This window comes from Gymnogyps californianus, chromosome 2 (genome assembly GCF_018139145.2).
Source record: "Gymnogyps californianus isolate 813 chromosome 2, ASM1813914v2, whole genome shotgun sequence".
Classification (NCBI taxonomy): Eukaryota; Metazoa; Chordata; class Aves; order Accipitriformes; family Cathartidae; genus Gymnogyps; species Gymnogyps californianus.
Genome location: NC_059472.1, coordinates 109,058,673 through 109,076,393, shown reverse-complemented (window position 1 = coordinate 109,076,393; position 17,721 = coordinate 109,058,673). Strand labels below are relative to the sequence as shown.

Sequence of the window (17,721 nt, the reverse complement as noted above, 5' to 3'; positions counted from 1 at the left end):
AAATACCAGGATCTTTTAGAAAGATGTGAAAAATAACACATTTTGCTTCCTATAACATAATTCAATTACTTTTCTAAATTTGAAGTTGAAATATTTTACAGATTTAGATATAAACTTATGACAAGGCAGTTCAAGACAAATAGGTTCTTGAAATTTTGGTTATTACACAACAGGCCAACCATCACAAGAACAACCAATCAAGCTGCAAATTATGACATCGGATGAAAGCCCAAAAGTGGCATTTCTTCCAGAATAAAATACAACCTGTCAATGTTGGATTTTGTTACTACAACGTGCAAATACGTTTCACTCACCTTCCTTTCCCATCACCCTGTATATAAATGTTATGTAGTAGCATAAAATCCACAGAGTTATAACGGCTGCGGTAAGAATTCTGCAACCTTATGCTCCTGCCAGCTGCTACTTTATCTGCAGCAAAATAAAGAGACATTACAGCCTTTAGAAAGCACCATCAAGTGGCTATTATACAGTAGTTTTACCTTTCAAGTCAGTGATGCAACATGCCAAGAAGGTACCCATGGAACATCTAATCTGCAGTTTCAGTCCTAAAACTGATTTACATAAAAACTACAACTCTAAAAGCAACATGGGCTAGACAGAAGCCTTGTTCACAGCTATACCCTGCCCAAAAGCATTCCCTCTGAGCCAGCAGAGATTATATACATCAGAGAAGATACAAATGGGATGAATTTCAAGAGAACTCAAAGTCAGTTTAATTATTTCTCAAAGAGGGCTTAAGGAAAGTAGTAAAGAGTTTCCACCTGTCAGGTGAACTGCTATGAATGCACTTATGGTCAGTAACCACAGCTTAACAAGAGTATTTAATGAAAGATCAACTTCCTAAGGCATAATATGGCTATTGCTTTCAGTTACGTATACCTCTACTCTTACAGCTCAAGATTTTAGGTGCTCTTGTAGCTTCGTACCCTGTCACACCATGTGTATTTACTTCACAGCCTCTGGAAGGGAAGCTACAATCATACCAGTTTTCTGTTAAACAAACCAACCAACCAACCCACCCAAACAGTTTTCTCTGTTAAAAATTCTGAAAACTTAGGAGAGAGTAAGAAGTGAAGTCAACTCGTTCTCTGCTTGAGACTCCACGCTTTGGGCCCATAAACCCACTTCCATTGACGCCTGCAGATCTACAATGCCACCTTAAGAAACCCCAACTAGAAAGCAGGTTTTCAAGTAAAGGAGCAAAAGTCATCCTCTGAAACCTTTGCAGCCAAAGCCCATTAAAATGCTGAGGCAGACTCTCAATTGTCAACCAAGTTTGACAAGTTAGCAACCAATCGAAGGCTGTATTTTACAGCAGCCCAATGCTGCACCAGCAGAAAGAGCCTAGAGATGTTAAAAAAGACGTGGCAGGTTACATGTTTTCAACAGAGATAAACACATATTATTGCCATGGTACAGGCGGTACATTGTACAAGGGAATGCTTTCTGAAGGACATATAGTTCTAGTCCTCTGTCCAAGAAAGGACAACTTAAACTGAAATGATGAGTCCCTAATCTGGGGAGAGGACAAAACAGCTTGGAAGAGAAGCCCAAAAGGAAGAACATAACTGCTCTCTCAGGAGGAAAAAGAGCTACAGACTCTAAGGGTCAAAAGAGCACAAAAGCAGCCACTGCTGTGTTCCAAGGATTTATCTTAGTAGGACACTGACACAGGAGCCTCAGGCAATGGTCCATAATGGGTATTTAGGAAAGAACTTTAAAGACAGGGCAATACGGAGCCGTATTTCCCTCAGCACATCCTTCCTCAAAGGACCTGTAGCTTAGGGATTTCTTGAGGTGGAGACTGTATCACTGTGTTTACTGGATCGTTCTTCCTTAATTTGTCAAGTTTTTTCCTGAATCCATTTATATCTGTGGTCCACACAGTATCCTGTGGCAATGAGTTCCACAGCCCAACTCTGCCTTGCACGATGGAATCTGGCCAGGCACTGCATGGCACGCTTGCTTGAGGGAGCAATGACTTGAATCAAATGAGTCATATCCCTAAAATTCCCTCTAGTAATCCCCAACGCAAGACAATTTCAGTTCTTGGGCAATGAGTTATCTCAAAGGGTACCTGAGTATACACAGGTGTTCTCACACTTACAAGTAACAGTTAAAGGGTTGTTAAAGTGGAGACCAAATATTACGCTTGAGTTTTTAGGAAACTGAATTTAACTCCATTTTCACACCTACACAACTTCTTTATGTTCAGGGATGGACACACACAAAATGATCAACAGTTGACCATGTGTTCTAAGAGAACAGCAGTATTACTAAATATAATCTTATTAGATACACTTTGGAAATAGTAACTATGATAATATTAAATACGTCTTAAAAAATTATTAAATGTCAAACAATTAATTCCTTTGTCCTAATTTATTTCTATCGGGATAAAAAACAATCCCAAAGCCCAGGATACTAGGACTCCTACCTTTTGATTAGCTTCACTTACATCTCGGACCAGACAAATGCTCTGTGACTCAGTTTCCTTAATGAAGAGATTGGGAATGAAGCAGTTTCTCACAACAAAAATGTTTTCCAGATAAGGTAATGCACTTACTTTTGGTAAAGTGCCTATATAGATTGCTGATGGCAGGTGCTATGTAAGTGCAGTGAATTATTTCCTTATGTTTCTCCACTTCCTCCTCTGTGAAGGAGGGAACTTGTCATTCTTCCTTTTATTAGCAAATGCAGCTGGGAGCTAAATACGCTGGTGACTCCAACTGACTGATTTGGTAGTGTTTATGCAAGTAAGCAGCAAGAAACACTAAATCAGAGCATAAACAAATCTTAGGCTAAATGTGCAGATGAAAACCTAACACATACTAAAAATTGTATGTTCCTGAAATTAGTATTCAATTCGTAAAGATCCCAATTTTATTTTCTGGTTTAATTTTCAAATAATTTCAGTACTAAAGCATAACTGCAGACTGCACAGGGAAAAAATACTGAAATGGTTATTTTCCCCAAATTTAGAAACCATCTGTTTCAAAGTTCTGTTTGGCTAAGCAAATTACAGGACTCACAGACCAGCTAAGTAGTTAAACACATACAGAATACCTTTTCTTCAGTGCAGGAGAAAAATGTCTTTAGCAGAGCTGTTCTGCATGGCACCTCCAATTTATCCCTTCTCAATTGTCTCTGGCATCTGTGTTGCTGGTGAGGGTAACAACCACATCAGGGTGCTCCACAAAGGTTAATACAGACAATAGCCTGGCAGCATTTGATGTGTAAGCAAACAGGACTACCATTTCCCTTGCATCTAAAAGGTCAACAAAACAGAACCTAATTCACTTCTTTTATACAAGCCCAAGGGCAGGCACATGACAGAAAAGCCAGCAAGTTCATTGTCAGTTCTACAATGCCATAGGAAAAATAACAGACAGATTTCAGCACTGCAGGTGAAGTGAACAGAGCAGGGAGCAGAGGCTGCTAATGATCTGGGGCTTTTCTTTGGTAATATCCTACTTATTCTTTCCTTAGCAAATAGAACAATTTATGTAGAATGAAGACTTAGCCTGTAATTTAATTGCCACAGGTTACTTTTTGCATTGTATGATACACAAAGAGCTGATATTAAACTCAAGCTGCTACAATAAAAATCCCTTTAAATTAATCTAACTACCAAATGTTGTTACTGTGATTAATAATTAGCAAATGGCAGGTGACAAATCAAATAGAATTATAGCATCACTCAGATTATACAAACCTCTTATCCCACCCTGCTTTTCTAGAGACATCCTTGTTTGTCTCCTTGTTCCCATGAACTTCCAATTATCCCAACATACTTGTTCTGTCCAAAATGGCTCTCACAATGGGAGCATATGGCATTCAATCCTGTGGCCGTCAAATACCATTGTAAATGTCTCGTAGACCTGAACAATCTACAGAGCAGAAGAAATTCACAAAGGTTGACTTTAACTTGAGGAGACAGGACACTGGGAAGTTGAGAAGAAAGGCGGGAGCCATGAGAAACAACAGAAGAATGAAGAGAAATAGCAACTCCTTCTTTTGAGCAGTGGATTGGCAGGTCTCCCCCACCCAAGGCCATCACTCAACACTGCTCAACTTCCCCATCTGCCCTTTCAAGGTCTCTCCTATTAACCCACCTTCCCAGCTGCACTTGTATTCAAGCCCAGAACATCAGCTGGAAGAAGTTTGGTGCTCAGCCTGTTGATGTCAATGGCAAAGTTCACCAATTACTCAGGTACGGCTCTGTGGTTATCCCAGCCTACAATATTGGCCCTGTATACTCTTTAAAATATTACAGTTTGAATTCATATTTGATACATCATCATTTTGCCTGCAGGCTCCATCCTTGCTGAGGAAGAAAGTGTTTACAACAGTATATAATGATAAACTTATAAAGCCATCATCAATCATTCATCAGTTACAATTACCATTTGCATCCATTTATCTAATCACAGTCTGCAGTAACTGCTGCACTTAAGCAGTTCAAAACCACTTTAAAGATAGAAACTACTACATAATCACCTTCACATTTTGTAGCACTCTGCTAACTCATATTTCTGTCCCTTTTCAGGTTTAATGTATATTAAATAAAGAGGAATTATTATTTACATACACCCCCACTCACTAACACACTCACATGTGCTGACTGTGACAGTGCAGGTGAGAAATGGCAGAGTCGTCTCATAAACTCTATTTAACATGCAACTTCAGCTGTCTCAGACACTCAGCCTCCTAGTCTATCTCTGCTGCTACTTTAAATACATTGAATTTCACATCTAACTATAAAAAACACCAAACACTCCTCTCTTTTTTTCCCCTCCTCCTCCTTCTCCTCTGCGAGATCACCTGCCAGAAAATTATTTCATATCTGCCCTGGATGTCAGAATTCATTCTCAGCCCTCCCTTCCTGTTTCTCTTTTTCAACCCCCCTAATTTGAAGACGCCAAACAGTGGGTCCTGAGCTAGTAACAGCTTAAAGGTCAGATAGCTTCCAACATTCAGAAGCTAGACAAAAGAGGACAGACAACAGTTTGTTCTGCAGTGACTACAATAACTTAATTTGCTTTATTACATAAATAATGGATTCCTGAGAGTGGAAGGAGTGGTATTTGTGTGTTCTTTCACCTTTTCTGTCTTTTTAAAATGTATTACAATATCCAGCTTTCTGCACCAAAATTAACGTTTGTCGGAAGAGCACTCTAAAGATTTGGGGGATTAAATCCAACTCTCCCTGCAATGTCAATACTGTCATTCCAACCAGTGAACCATGCAAACACACAAATGCTACTTAAGAGTTTTCTCTACAGCGTGTGCTTAGGTAACAACATGGGAGGACACCCTCCCCTTCTCCCCCACATTTAAACTGACTCTTAACAGAGAGAACAGTTGACAGGGTGCTTCACTACACCTAGTGTTCATAACCTGATCCCAGATGGACTTCTTCCTCTCTGGTCCCTTCCCTCCTTTTTCCACCTCTGTGTGCCTGTCAGACCACTGTAGTAGGTCATGCGCTTGCTAGGAAAGTTAGCTGCAGTTGCAGCATTTCTAGAAATAGTTGTATTAAAAAAAAACCCAAACAACCCCCAACAATTTAGGCTTCTGAGAGAAAGTTAATAATGGGTGTTGTTGATGAAGCCTGGCAGATTACAGCTGAAGTGGGTGAGCACACAAACCACCTCTGATTTGGGTATCCTGGGTGACAGAATCAACTTCCCAAGTAGCAGCAGCTGAGAGAGCAGAAACTGCACCCCAGCACTTCAGCAAGAGCTCAGCCAGGCCCCAGGGCTCTTGAACTCTCATCGTCATCCTCCAATTCTGCAGGCATCTGCTAAAAACTTCTAAGACACTCTCTAGCCATGAATGTCAACTGTGCTGTGACAAAAAATAAACAAACCAACAAAAAAACCAACCAAAACCCCCATATAATGTATGAAGTGCAGGCTGCACAGCCTATTCTGTAGATGGCACTGTATGTTAAACAATGATTTTCTTCTCTTTCCACAGTACAATTTCTGAAGATAATAATCCAGATGCAGCCTCTAACACATACAGAATATGCATTTATTTAAAATCATGAATTATTTCATGGTATTAACTTTCAACTGTAACTCCAGAAATCATCTCCCAATTGCAATTAATTACGTTTATCCCTGTAGTACGTGACTACCAGGCAGGACAGGGTGCACTGTACAGACCCAGCATAGTAGACAGTCCCTGCCCCAAAGAGTTAACAAGACAAACAGTAGGAGAAGAGAGACAGTATACTAATGAGAGCTAATGATATGTTCTAGGCCTACTGCTGGATCCCCAGCCGGGTGTGCGACCCACTGAGTCAGCAAGTGGTGCTGAGCCATGATGACGATAAAGTTTTTTGGTTTTTTTGTTTGTGTTTTTTTTTTAAAGACTATCTTCATTATTAGTAACTTCTGAAGGATTTGTTGAAAATGACATCAGAGGAGGTAGACCACAAAATTGGCAGAGAAATTCAGGAAACACGGGTGCAAAACCAAGACTGACAAAGACCTAGGGAATCATTACCCTGGGAAGTCAGAGAATGGCATAAACTGGAAAAAGTGAATTTCATAACAGTGAGTAAAATTCTTCTGAAGTGATTTCAGCTGGGACACTAAAGTAATTGTGAAGGCATTAAAAGGAACACAAACTAATCTAAAGATTCACTGACAACAATGTTTGCTTGAGATATTTGGGATGTAAAATTAATTACCAGCAGGAGAGGTCCCAAAGATCCAAAACAAGTCTTAAATGGTCCAGGTCTGTTCCAGAACCATGCTAACATAAACACACAGGGTAGCAAAAGGCAGCAGCAAAGAGAAAGTGGCACGCACAAGCTCTGAAGAACCAACCAACCATCCTACTGTACATTGCAAATGAGCAATATAAATCTCTACATAAGCTCACAACAGAAAGCTGTTTTTCAGAGTATTGCCAGCATTTGTTGATTTGCACTTGCCAAAAAACAGTTTGCAGGCTTTTGGAATGTTAAATGGTAAACACAGCAACCCTTCATATTTTAAAATAAAAACCGAACAATACTTAATTATTCTAGTACAACTACGATTTATGTTGACGTTAGTATTCCATACATTCCAGCCCATAACATGATGTGGAAAATTTTCCCTGTTCCCTAGTGAGTGCCTTGCATTGGCTGCATACATGGTTTTAACGTGGATTGAAAATCTTGCTTTACATACGGCAGATAAAGCCACAAAAGTGTGGCAAATTTTTAACACTGTAAAAAAAAAATTCCAGTCCACTGTGGTTGATTCACTCTACCCAGAGTGTTTTGTTCTCTTACAACTATGCAGACATGTACCATATTCCAATGCTTTTGGCTATTTTAATGAAAACTTTATGATTGTTTAAAAATTCTGGTAGGTATCAGAATCCTTTTTTCCAGAATCCTCATATGAAAAATTTACTTGATGCATGGACCTGACAGCTGTATTGGTAGGAAACCACATCTGTTGAACTACAGGTAAAGAAGCCAGATGTGACAAATATTTGAAAGTCATTTGTCTTACCATGTCTTCATACTTTGCCCAGACATTCAACAGTAAAATCAGCAGGAATTCATGTAAATTACTACAGCCAACCAGCAATACATAAAAAATGTGCAGAGCTAGACAAGGGAGCTTTATAGCATTGGTGAGTGAGAAGAGATATTCGAATAGGAACCAGCACTGACAGCTAGCCCCGGAGACTGAGATTAAAGTCACTACCACCTTATTTTACATACAGAAAAGCCATTTCAGGCATTTTTGAAGGTTATATCTCCTGCTGCAGAGTTTGACTTGTAGTAAGTACTTCTGCAGATGTTTAACTTTACCCACTGAATAATCCCTTTATATTCCACGTAACTAGTCACATGTATGAAAATACATGGATGCCTAAATCTGATGAATCAGGGGCTTAAGTTACCCTAGTTCAGTGAGGGAAAGGACAGAGGCACCTCCAGATTAACATACTAATATTAAACTCAATGTGCAATTCTCCCATTAATTCCACAAGCTCAGTATTAAGCTCTAATATTTTCATAAAACATGAATTCTTCAACATACATTGGATATACAGACCACAGGATGTTAAGGTGTGTTTACAAGGGTTTTGCAATGATTACTTGGGGATAAATTTGGAAGAGGTGCTTTGTGTGTACCAAAGCTGTTCATAAATTGTGCAGGTCAACTGAAGCTCATCTTGTTAAAACCTCTTAAATCATACAATGAATTGTTTCCATGCTGGACACACTTGACCCAGCTTACATGTGTTCTAGATGATAACATTTTTTAAAATTAAAGCTATTCTGTCCATTACAGAACAAAAGAATGAAATAGATAGGAAGAAGGAAAGGAATAATTAATTATTCTTTGAGTGGGAGGGAGGGTTGGCTAAATTTATTGGGATGAAAACTAAAATTTGACATGTGAAATGAATGGAAAACTGACCATCCAATTTCAAAATACATGAAGGAAATACCCTTATCAATACTGACTCATTCATACCACAGCTTTTAATTCTACATTGAGCTTTTAAATGCATAATCCAGATTCATGATATTAAAACTCTCTATAATTGTATTTTGCCCCCTTTTTTTTTAGCTGTATCAATGCTTTATAAAATGGAAAAAAAACCCCTTTCTCTTCATGACTTGCTTTTTTTCCCGGTTTGTTTTCATGAGCAAAACAAACCCTATCTTTCTCTCCAACTCCTCTTTTTAAATCAAGAAGCAAGCTCCTGATGAGTGTTCACGCAGCTGATTAGAAAATTGTCTTATAAACAGCATCATTAAGTGGCGTGCCAATCAGCGGTGATACAGTGGTATTGCTGGTGCCTGTGTAAATTATAGAGTTATGCCCTACGCTTGGGAAACCTAAATGTACAATTCTGAGATTTCTTATTGGCAATTAGATTACAAATGCTGTGTTCTAATGCTTAACAGCATGAGAATATATTTATCACATACTGTATCCGCAGAATACAGAAAGGAAAAAAAATCCTAATTGGAGCAGACTTTCTGAAGAAGCTGTTATGAAGGAACCCCCAACACTGAAAGCTTATAAAAGAGGAACGTCTTTTTAGGTTTTTCAGGAGTGATGCCATAGGAAAGCTGTACGAATTGTAAGATCTTTTGACATCCATTCCACCCCCATTTATTTGGACTTACTGTTTGTTTTGTGACATGTATCACCACCCACTTAAAATATACTAAAAATATTTGGATTTGTTTGAAAGGTTTCATTGGTTTTATCAATATTTTCTTATTAAATACAAGGAAAAGCTTCAAAATGTAGGTAACACAGAAAACTCAGCTACCACATACTGACCTAGACTTGTATTGATACAATGTGACATGCTACATACCTGTTAATAGCACATGGCCCACATTCGCTTGGATATAATACACACAGAAAATGACTCTTAAGAAATGTTAATGCTGCAAGTCATGGACTTGAGAGCTATGGGATGCCAGAATTAAAATTTGCCTGTGAAATTTTAATTCAGGTTCTTTAGCTTTCATCCTTTAATTATACAGTCACATTAACCAAGCAGGACAGACTCTTTCGGTAAATAGCATTCTCTTAACTGACACACTTCGAGTCCTGATTCATCATAGGGCTTTATGCCTTATTTACTGCATAGATTTAAACTGCATTGAATGCATGCATACTAAATTCCTCACGGGCTTCTGTATGTTGCTCATTACAACAGAATTGATAATGCCGTTGCACCTGTTAAATTGTTCCAGAGCAAAGGCACAGACACATTAACGTCAAAAATGGGTATCTTAAAGATGATACCACAGCTTTCATTTTGGAGTATCCTGTGCTTTACAGGACCAGGAATGTCAGGGTGCTGAGAGCTCAGCTTAAATGCTAAGAGAAACGAATGGCTAACTTGCAAGTAGCTTAAGTACTTGCATAGAGTAAAAACTCCAGACAATCAGCTGCCTAAACCACAAGAAAATCCCATGTTTCAGCAGTGCTTCACCTTATTCCTCCCAGGTGTCTCAGTTTCTGCAGTGGGAGAGGCTGAGGTTGTACACAACTGCACCTTCAACTACGGCTCCAGATTTATTTCCAGAGAATACACCTGGGACACCGAACGATGCCGGTGTCCTGAATCTATAAGCACGATTACGTCGAAAAACACTACTTGATTTTATTTCTCTGTTTCTCGTTTTCCCTAATTTCAGAGTCTTGAATTGGTAACCATAAGAGTGCAAGTAAAGTGTGTTCCTTCTTGTTTTCAAATCAAATGTCTAATGCCATCTTTTGCTGTTGGATCAATACCCAGGCAGATTCTGTGGACAGGCCTGCATCACTTGAGCTGACCAGTTTACTGACAGTAGAAGTAGGTTATTATGCCTGGACAGCAGTGGAAAATGAGGGAGATTGCTAACAGCAGAGAAATAACATGACTGAGAAATTTTGGTCTCAATTCAGTGCTTCAAAAGGGAAGATGTCAACTGTCTACTTAAACCACCTCTGTTCTCATTTTCTCCATCTCTGTATTCATATCTTCCCATATTTTGATGTTATATGCCCTTTTCTTCTCTCCAAAACACGTTTCTAATCCCAAATGCGATTTCCTCACATCCCAGTTTTGCCACTCTATCTCTCTTTTTTCTTCCCCTTCCTGCTGTTGCCCTGACTCCCCCATGTGTATTTACTGCCCAAAAGAAGCCACAGCTGCTTCTACGGCAAGACATGTATTCATCTATCAGAAATTTGTATTTTCCAACTCACCTGAAAACAACAGAATTGCTTAGTGGTCTGCAATTGGTATGTACGTCTAAAATTAATAGTTCCAGAGCACACTCACTACAGTCAGTTGTTAACGGCTTATTAATTACACATCAGGATGCCATAAACAACTTACAGCCAAAACATAACTTTTTAGAAGCATACAAAAAAAGTCAGTGACAACACCCACCAGACTTTAGTCCTCTCCAGAACTTCATATAACAGCAAGGAAAAAGCCACCTCTTCTTTTCCACAAACATCTAGAGGCAAAAACTGGGAGAGAGCAAGGCCCCCTCAGATACAATGTGCAAAGTGTTTACAAAGGGAGCAGCGAATGAAGAATTGAGACACTGTAGAGGGAATAGTCAGAACTGTTTGCCATTAAGGTACAGGAATAGATCACTGCAGAGGAAATAATTTCCCTCAGTGTCATGTTTTTGGGGATAAGAGATCAATCACATACACCAGTATGTACTAAAAAATAAACAGAACTAAAAGGTCCATGAACAAATTGGAAAGGAGGAGTCAATTATTAATGGTAACGCCTACCTACTTGAACAACCTCCCAAAAATCTAAATAGCACACTTGTTCATTAACTGAATTACCACAGAGAAATGCATCTCATTTTTTAACTCTGGGAGACTAGCTAGACATGATTGATTTGTCCTCCTACTGGTCCTTGCCCTTTTGTGGTTCTGCAGAGATGTTGGGAACTGGCAATAACTCACCGCATGCCTCAGAGAGCTTTCTTGTTTTTGGAAATCTCTCGGCAGTGTGACATTTACATTTATTATGGCTGATTCTGGGCATTTAAATATGAAAACAATTAAAGTATATTTGCAAGGGATATGACAAACGAGCATTTGTACTCTGGCCAATTTTTCACTGACTTTCATTCAAGTACACCATTATGTTTCAGCTTTGCCTCTGCCATCGTCTAAATGAGATGATTTCCCAGTACCCATATGGGCAGGTTGACTGATGAGAATGCCTTTAGGGTTAAATGTCTTCAGTATAAACTCAAAGGTCTCTTTCTTGGACAAATTCTGACCCCGCACTCACCGATGAAAATTCAGAGCCACCGCTGAAATCCACAGAATTACTTTGGACCCCCACCAATCTAAATGGTAGCTCTCTGGCTCTCTGCAGATCTGTCTCTGCCCCAGAAAGGTGCTTCATCCTTACAACTCATATCCTTCAGTAGCAGCAGGCTGCTTTTGATTTTCATGCGACTTTAGTATTCTCACCAATCTACTGCCACCAGAGAGATGAGGAGTATCTGCACCAAAGCTGGGCTGAAGCAGAGCACCTATTTCCTCATACCTCCAGGTTACATTTCCATTAGCAGAAGGAGCAACTGAAGTAACATAGACGATGCAAGGGAAAGAACAGCGTTTTGCTCTCTTGACAACCCTCTCACCTCTATATTAATAATGAAATTAGTTTCCATAGTTGCAATGTGCCATGGCAATGTAGCTAGACATAACTAAGTGTCTCCAGTTTACTTCAGGATGTTATTACGTAGGTTGTGGAGAGCCATCCGCTCTGTGCACAGCTGTGCTGGAGAAGTCTCTCTGAGATTTTTTTATTCTACCCCTTCCTGGCAATTACTGCCTATTACTGCTGTATGGAAGGATCATATATACACTCCCTATGTCCCATTAAAGATGGCCATCCAGCTGGGCTAAACTTACTGCTGGAAGTGGTTTGAGCTAGTTCAGAACTAAGGTACTCACATGAATCTTTCCATAAGCGGAGTCCTACAGCAGTAATGTTGCCCCAACAGTGTGATCTGGAAGAGCATATCTGTTTATCACCTTAAAGCAGCCTTTCCAAACTGAATGCCAGGACCCTGCTATCTTGCTAAAGAGGAGCTGGAACCAAATCTCCCTCCCACTAATTCCAAACATTCATTGAAATATGTGGAAATGAACTGAACGTGTGACATTAAATCCCCATTTCAAGCCCCTTCACAAAGTTTGACTGAGTTTTCAAGCTGCTGTTCAGGAAAAAATGCAAATACAGCTTTAGGGGCCCAGCACAACTGAGCTCTGTGTTCATCAGTCCTTTAATGTACGCCAAATGGTCTTTTTGGTTCAAAATCATTTCATGCAATGCTAAGCAATGCCCTCGTTGCTTTTGCTGACTTGCAGTAAACCAGTGGGATGCCAGGCTGCCACCATCAGAACATCTGCTTTATTGGAAAAGTATTTCAGCAGGCCTTGCGTTGTAATAAATGATGTGACCCTGGAAGGCAGACAGCAGCACTCCTGCAGGCAAATAGCTTGCAAAAGGTCAAAACCACCCGAAGCTTTGGGAGCAGCAGCATCATTTCTGTCACCCCGCCCTACCCAGGGTATTAGAGCTGTAATGAATAAGGGAAAAAATATATCACTGAAGCTCTGAAGATAGATCCCAGTTGATGGACTGGGAGTCTTCTACCAGTGAAGAACATGAGAAGGGAGGGAAGGAAAGCAGAGGAGAAGGGAATCCAACTGTGACGCTTTTTACTCTGCCACTGAAAACAGAGCTACTCCTGGGAGTGCCGCTCAGTTTGCCTCAGTCAGACTGAACTGGGGCAGCAAAATGTGTCATATAAACTATTTCAGTTATGAAACAGGTTACAGAGTGCTTATACAAACAGGTTCACTAGCACATACATACCTGTCCATCTTAATTTACAGCCTTTCCCAGAAGAGTCCCTCACTCTCTGACTTTTTTTTAAGGAGTTACTAATTTTCTTTTGTCTTTTAGACTTTGAATTCTCCTAAAACATAAAAACCCACTGCTTTTGTAATCTTTTTGGTCCATTCACAATGCAATATCAACAAAACCCCAATGAAGTAAAACAGTGAAAAAAACAGTGCAAACTTTTCAATTTTATTAACAATGTAAACAGCATCAAAAAGATTTTGGATCCTGTTTATCTACCTGTGAAGTTAGTAGTCAGTGGATGCTCTGTTGCTACAGTTAGAGAAAGGTCTTGCTCCTGTTGTTATTGCTATTGCCTTTTGAAGTGAAATGACAGTGGTGCTCTTTTGAATGGTAGCATTTTACAGCAATTTAACTTCCTGCCTAAAGAAGCAAATTTGCATGAAAATTGTCTGGAAAGCACAATCACACACACACACAGTTTATATATATGTGCCAGCATTTTCAGTACAGGTATGACATACAGCATATCAAAGGCCACAGGGATGAAGAGTAAATTACTTGGCAAGATTATTGTCTACAGCAATTTCCTAGAAAAGGAACCATTTCCTAGAAAAGCCTACCATTACCCTCCAACCTCTTCTTCGATGAGCAGTGCAGCTGATTTCTACCTTCATTCTTATTCACCTTCCATGAAAGCACCACTGAGGACCTAATGAAGAATGCTGGGTAATTCTGGTGTTATTGGATTTTTTGTTATTTATTTATTAGACATGAGAGCTGTTATCAGCAAGCAGCCAGGTGAGTCAAATCAGATAAAGCATTATCTGATTCTTGTGCTGTAAATCAGATTTTAATAGAGAAAAAATCTGTACCCCTTTGGGAGTGGAAAGAATATGTTTATAATGTGTTTTGAATGTGTGCTACACAATAGCAAGTATGGATAAAAAATATTTTCTCTAATCAATTTTCCACTTTCTTCTCCAAGTTCTTTCACCCTTAAGATGAAAACTAAAATAAATGAAAGTTCTGTTTGCGCCAAGTGCTAGCAAATAACTAAGATAAGATAAGCATGCATAAAAGCATGCATACACATTGCATCCTCACACTGACACACAAAAAGTACTGAATTCTGCAATATTAAAAATATAATCAAGATATCATTGTTTTTCTTCTGGCAGAACAATTTACAGATTTCAGGTTTATCTAATTCAGCCACTGCAATGAGACCTTTGGTAGCCTACTCTCAACCCCAATACAGCTTCTGTCTTAGGTATTTATCCTTGTCTTTTTCTATTCAGAAGCTATGAAGTCTCATGACAGCACCTGTAGATTAGACACAGATAACATTTGACTACCCCTTGAAGGTTTTACAAATTTTAATCAGCAGAGTAATCTAGATATGATCAGATAGAAATTGGTGTTAAACATTAAAAACTTTGACGCAAAGCCAGCTCTTTTTTGTACTACAGTGTTATCTGAATTTTGAATTGCTGGAAATTATTGTTTGCAAAAATGAGGGGTCCTCTCTCACCTAACGCATCATGTTTGACTGTTCAGACAGAACTGAAATTCTGGAATTAGTTTACCGCCCAGATACTTAAAACAAGTATTTTGAGGACTGAAAAATTACTTTTTAAAACCAAGCTTGTTAGGTCATATTCAAATAATTCCATAACAAACTTGAGAAGAAGGCCTTTCATGTCATGTTTGGCTTAAAAATTCCATTTCTTTCATGATTTACACATGAAAATGAATTTATAACCAAATCAGTTTATTCATTGAGGTTTATGAAAGTGTGTGCTCAGAGTGCCATTAACAAATGAACAGGAAAAGCTCTGCCACTGCTAGCCATCAGCAGCAATGCTGACATCCATGTCACACTTCAGTATCTTCTTATTCCCTTTTCTTCCCAGGTGAGCCTTTGCTGCTCCATCGCAACTAGCAGGAGGAATAACATTTTCAAAAGTAACTGCAAAACTACAGGCAGAACCGAAGTCATTAACACAATGAAAGCTAATATCAAACTTAGGTTATCTGAATGTAAAGCTTATTTATTAGGGAAAAAATCCAACCAAGTCACAACTAACACCATGCTGTATTTGAGATATTGGTTTCCCTTTTGGGGGATGCAACTACACTTTAATTTGTTTTATCGGTATCAGAACAACAACTTGATTCAAAATATGTATTTGGATGAGCAAAGGTTAGCTCTAGTCACTTGAGCACAAAAGCAGTTTCAGGTTGTAATGACCTTGGTGTCTCAGATGATAGATTAAACATCTTCAAGGAAGACCAGATCATTTTTGTTTTTACATATCTGTGATGATAATGCAGAGAAATAAACGAAGGAACTATGACTTATGAGAAACATGAATACTGAGACTGGAAGTGCAGCCTGTAATGGGGTGCAGTGTACACATCACTAAGGAAAACACTGTGGAGGTCTGAGGTTTCCTCTTGGAAACAGACAGCAACAAGGAGTGGGAGAAGCAGAGATGGCCGTGTCATATTAACATGAAACAAGTAGGAAACAGTCACTTAAATACTCTTTTTTCCCCCAGAAAAAAAAAACCAAACCCCGAATTAAATGTAATACAAATCCCCGTAGGTCCATATCTAGCTATGCCTCTAAGTAACCTGAAGAAGTTTATTACAGGACAACTAGAATGATAAACATGGAAGAAACTGGTATCTCAACCCAATCCTAGATACAAACTTACTATTTGTTACCATTGCACCTCCAGCTGCATTCCCCTCCAGCTGGCACAGCTAGACTAGTAAACCCTTTCTCCTTAGCTTCAGCAGATCAGGCAATCATAATTTAGTAGTAACAGAGCCATGTCATTTGTGGGAGCAGACAGACCATCTTTAAAATTACCATCTTTCTAATGAGCACCTTGTAAATCTGATGAAATTTATGTCATTAAACTCAAAAATATTCTGATGTATCTGAAAAATAACTTTTTAAACTAATAATCAAAACCACAAGAAAGGACTGCAACCTCACAGCATCTACCACATTTTGATCCACATAGTAGCCTTCTACAAAGCGACAGGCTTCAGAGATGCTCCCTTCATTAACATGAAGCTGGTTTGAGCTTCTTTCACCTCACTCTGGAGGGTATAACATTTACCGAGAAATGAGTAGTCCCTCAGTGCAACGGGCCACAAAATTCACTGCGTAACAGGAGGTGAGCACATGAAGATTCAGTACCTTACTTGTCAACTGTACTTATCAGTACAAATGAAAATATTTGACTCTTTTTCAAATTAAGAGAACATCCCTTATACAATACATTCAGCTCTTACAATCCTTTAAACTAAAAGGACAAAAACATCACTAGCCAGACAGCTCTTCACTTGGCAAGTCTCTCATGTCCTGAAATTAATGCCATATTTATATCTTTTATCATTAGTGAGCTACTAATGCCTACCACCTCCTTAATTGCACATGCTCTGACCCTCAATGGAACAAGACACTCCCTAGACCAGCACACATGCTGCTGGCCGGCACAAGGGGTCAACCTCAGATTAATTATTAGTCAACGAAGGCACTGCACTGCGAACTCTGAGAACCACATGCCCTTTCTACATGGGATGGCTCTAAAGTCTGGCCATGTAAATCAGACTGCAAGACCAGAGCCTCTCAATTACTGCTTCGCTTCCCTTAAGTTTTAATGAATCTTTAACTAAAATATCCAGTTATTTTCCTGAGTAAATACATCCTGAATGACTCAGTGTGGGAGGAGGGGGCAGAAGGATGAAGATTGTTTCAATTTTTTTTGGTCAGGAAACCTCCTTTCTCTACAGATAAATGTCCCTGTTCTAGATCAAATGCACCTTTTCCCACTTCAAAATAAGAAAAAGATCTATTCGTTCGGAGTTGACAAACAGACAATATACGTGAAACAGTTCAGGGGAAGTGAGGTAGCTTTAATAATCTGTATCACATTATTATTTGTCTGTTGTAACTTTATGGCTTATAACCAGGAGTTTAGGCACTTGCAGCTTCCCCTCCCTGGAGGGCAATGTATCAAGATGGTAATGTATCATGACCTCAACAAATGTTCTATTTAAACAGCACAATGACTCCCAAATGGAAAACATGTTTCTGCCTGCGATATCTCAGGTTTAAATATATTCCTCTTCTTTTTTTTCCAAAAAAACTTCATTTCTAGAAAAAAATAGCCTGGCAGAGATTCAATGCCATGCTCCATCTTCAAACACATAAGGCTCTCCAGCACTGGTGAGGCTGGTGTAAATGTGCGATTAGGATAACGCTAAACCCACCGTCCCAGAGGTGTC

At 39.1% G+C, this 17,721-nt stretch overlaps 1 protein-coding gene across 2 annotated transcripts in view; it reads right to left on the bottom strand.

The window, feature by feature from the left end:
- The window catches only part of TPK1 (thiamin pyrophosphokinase 1), a 314,655-nt gene that overhangs the window by 47,016 nt on the left and 249,918 nt on the right, over positions 1-17,721 (bottom strand). The gene's annotated exons all lie outside the window — the stretch shown is intronic.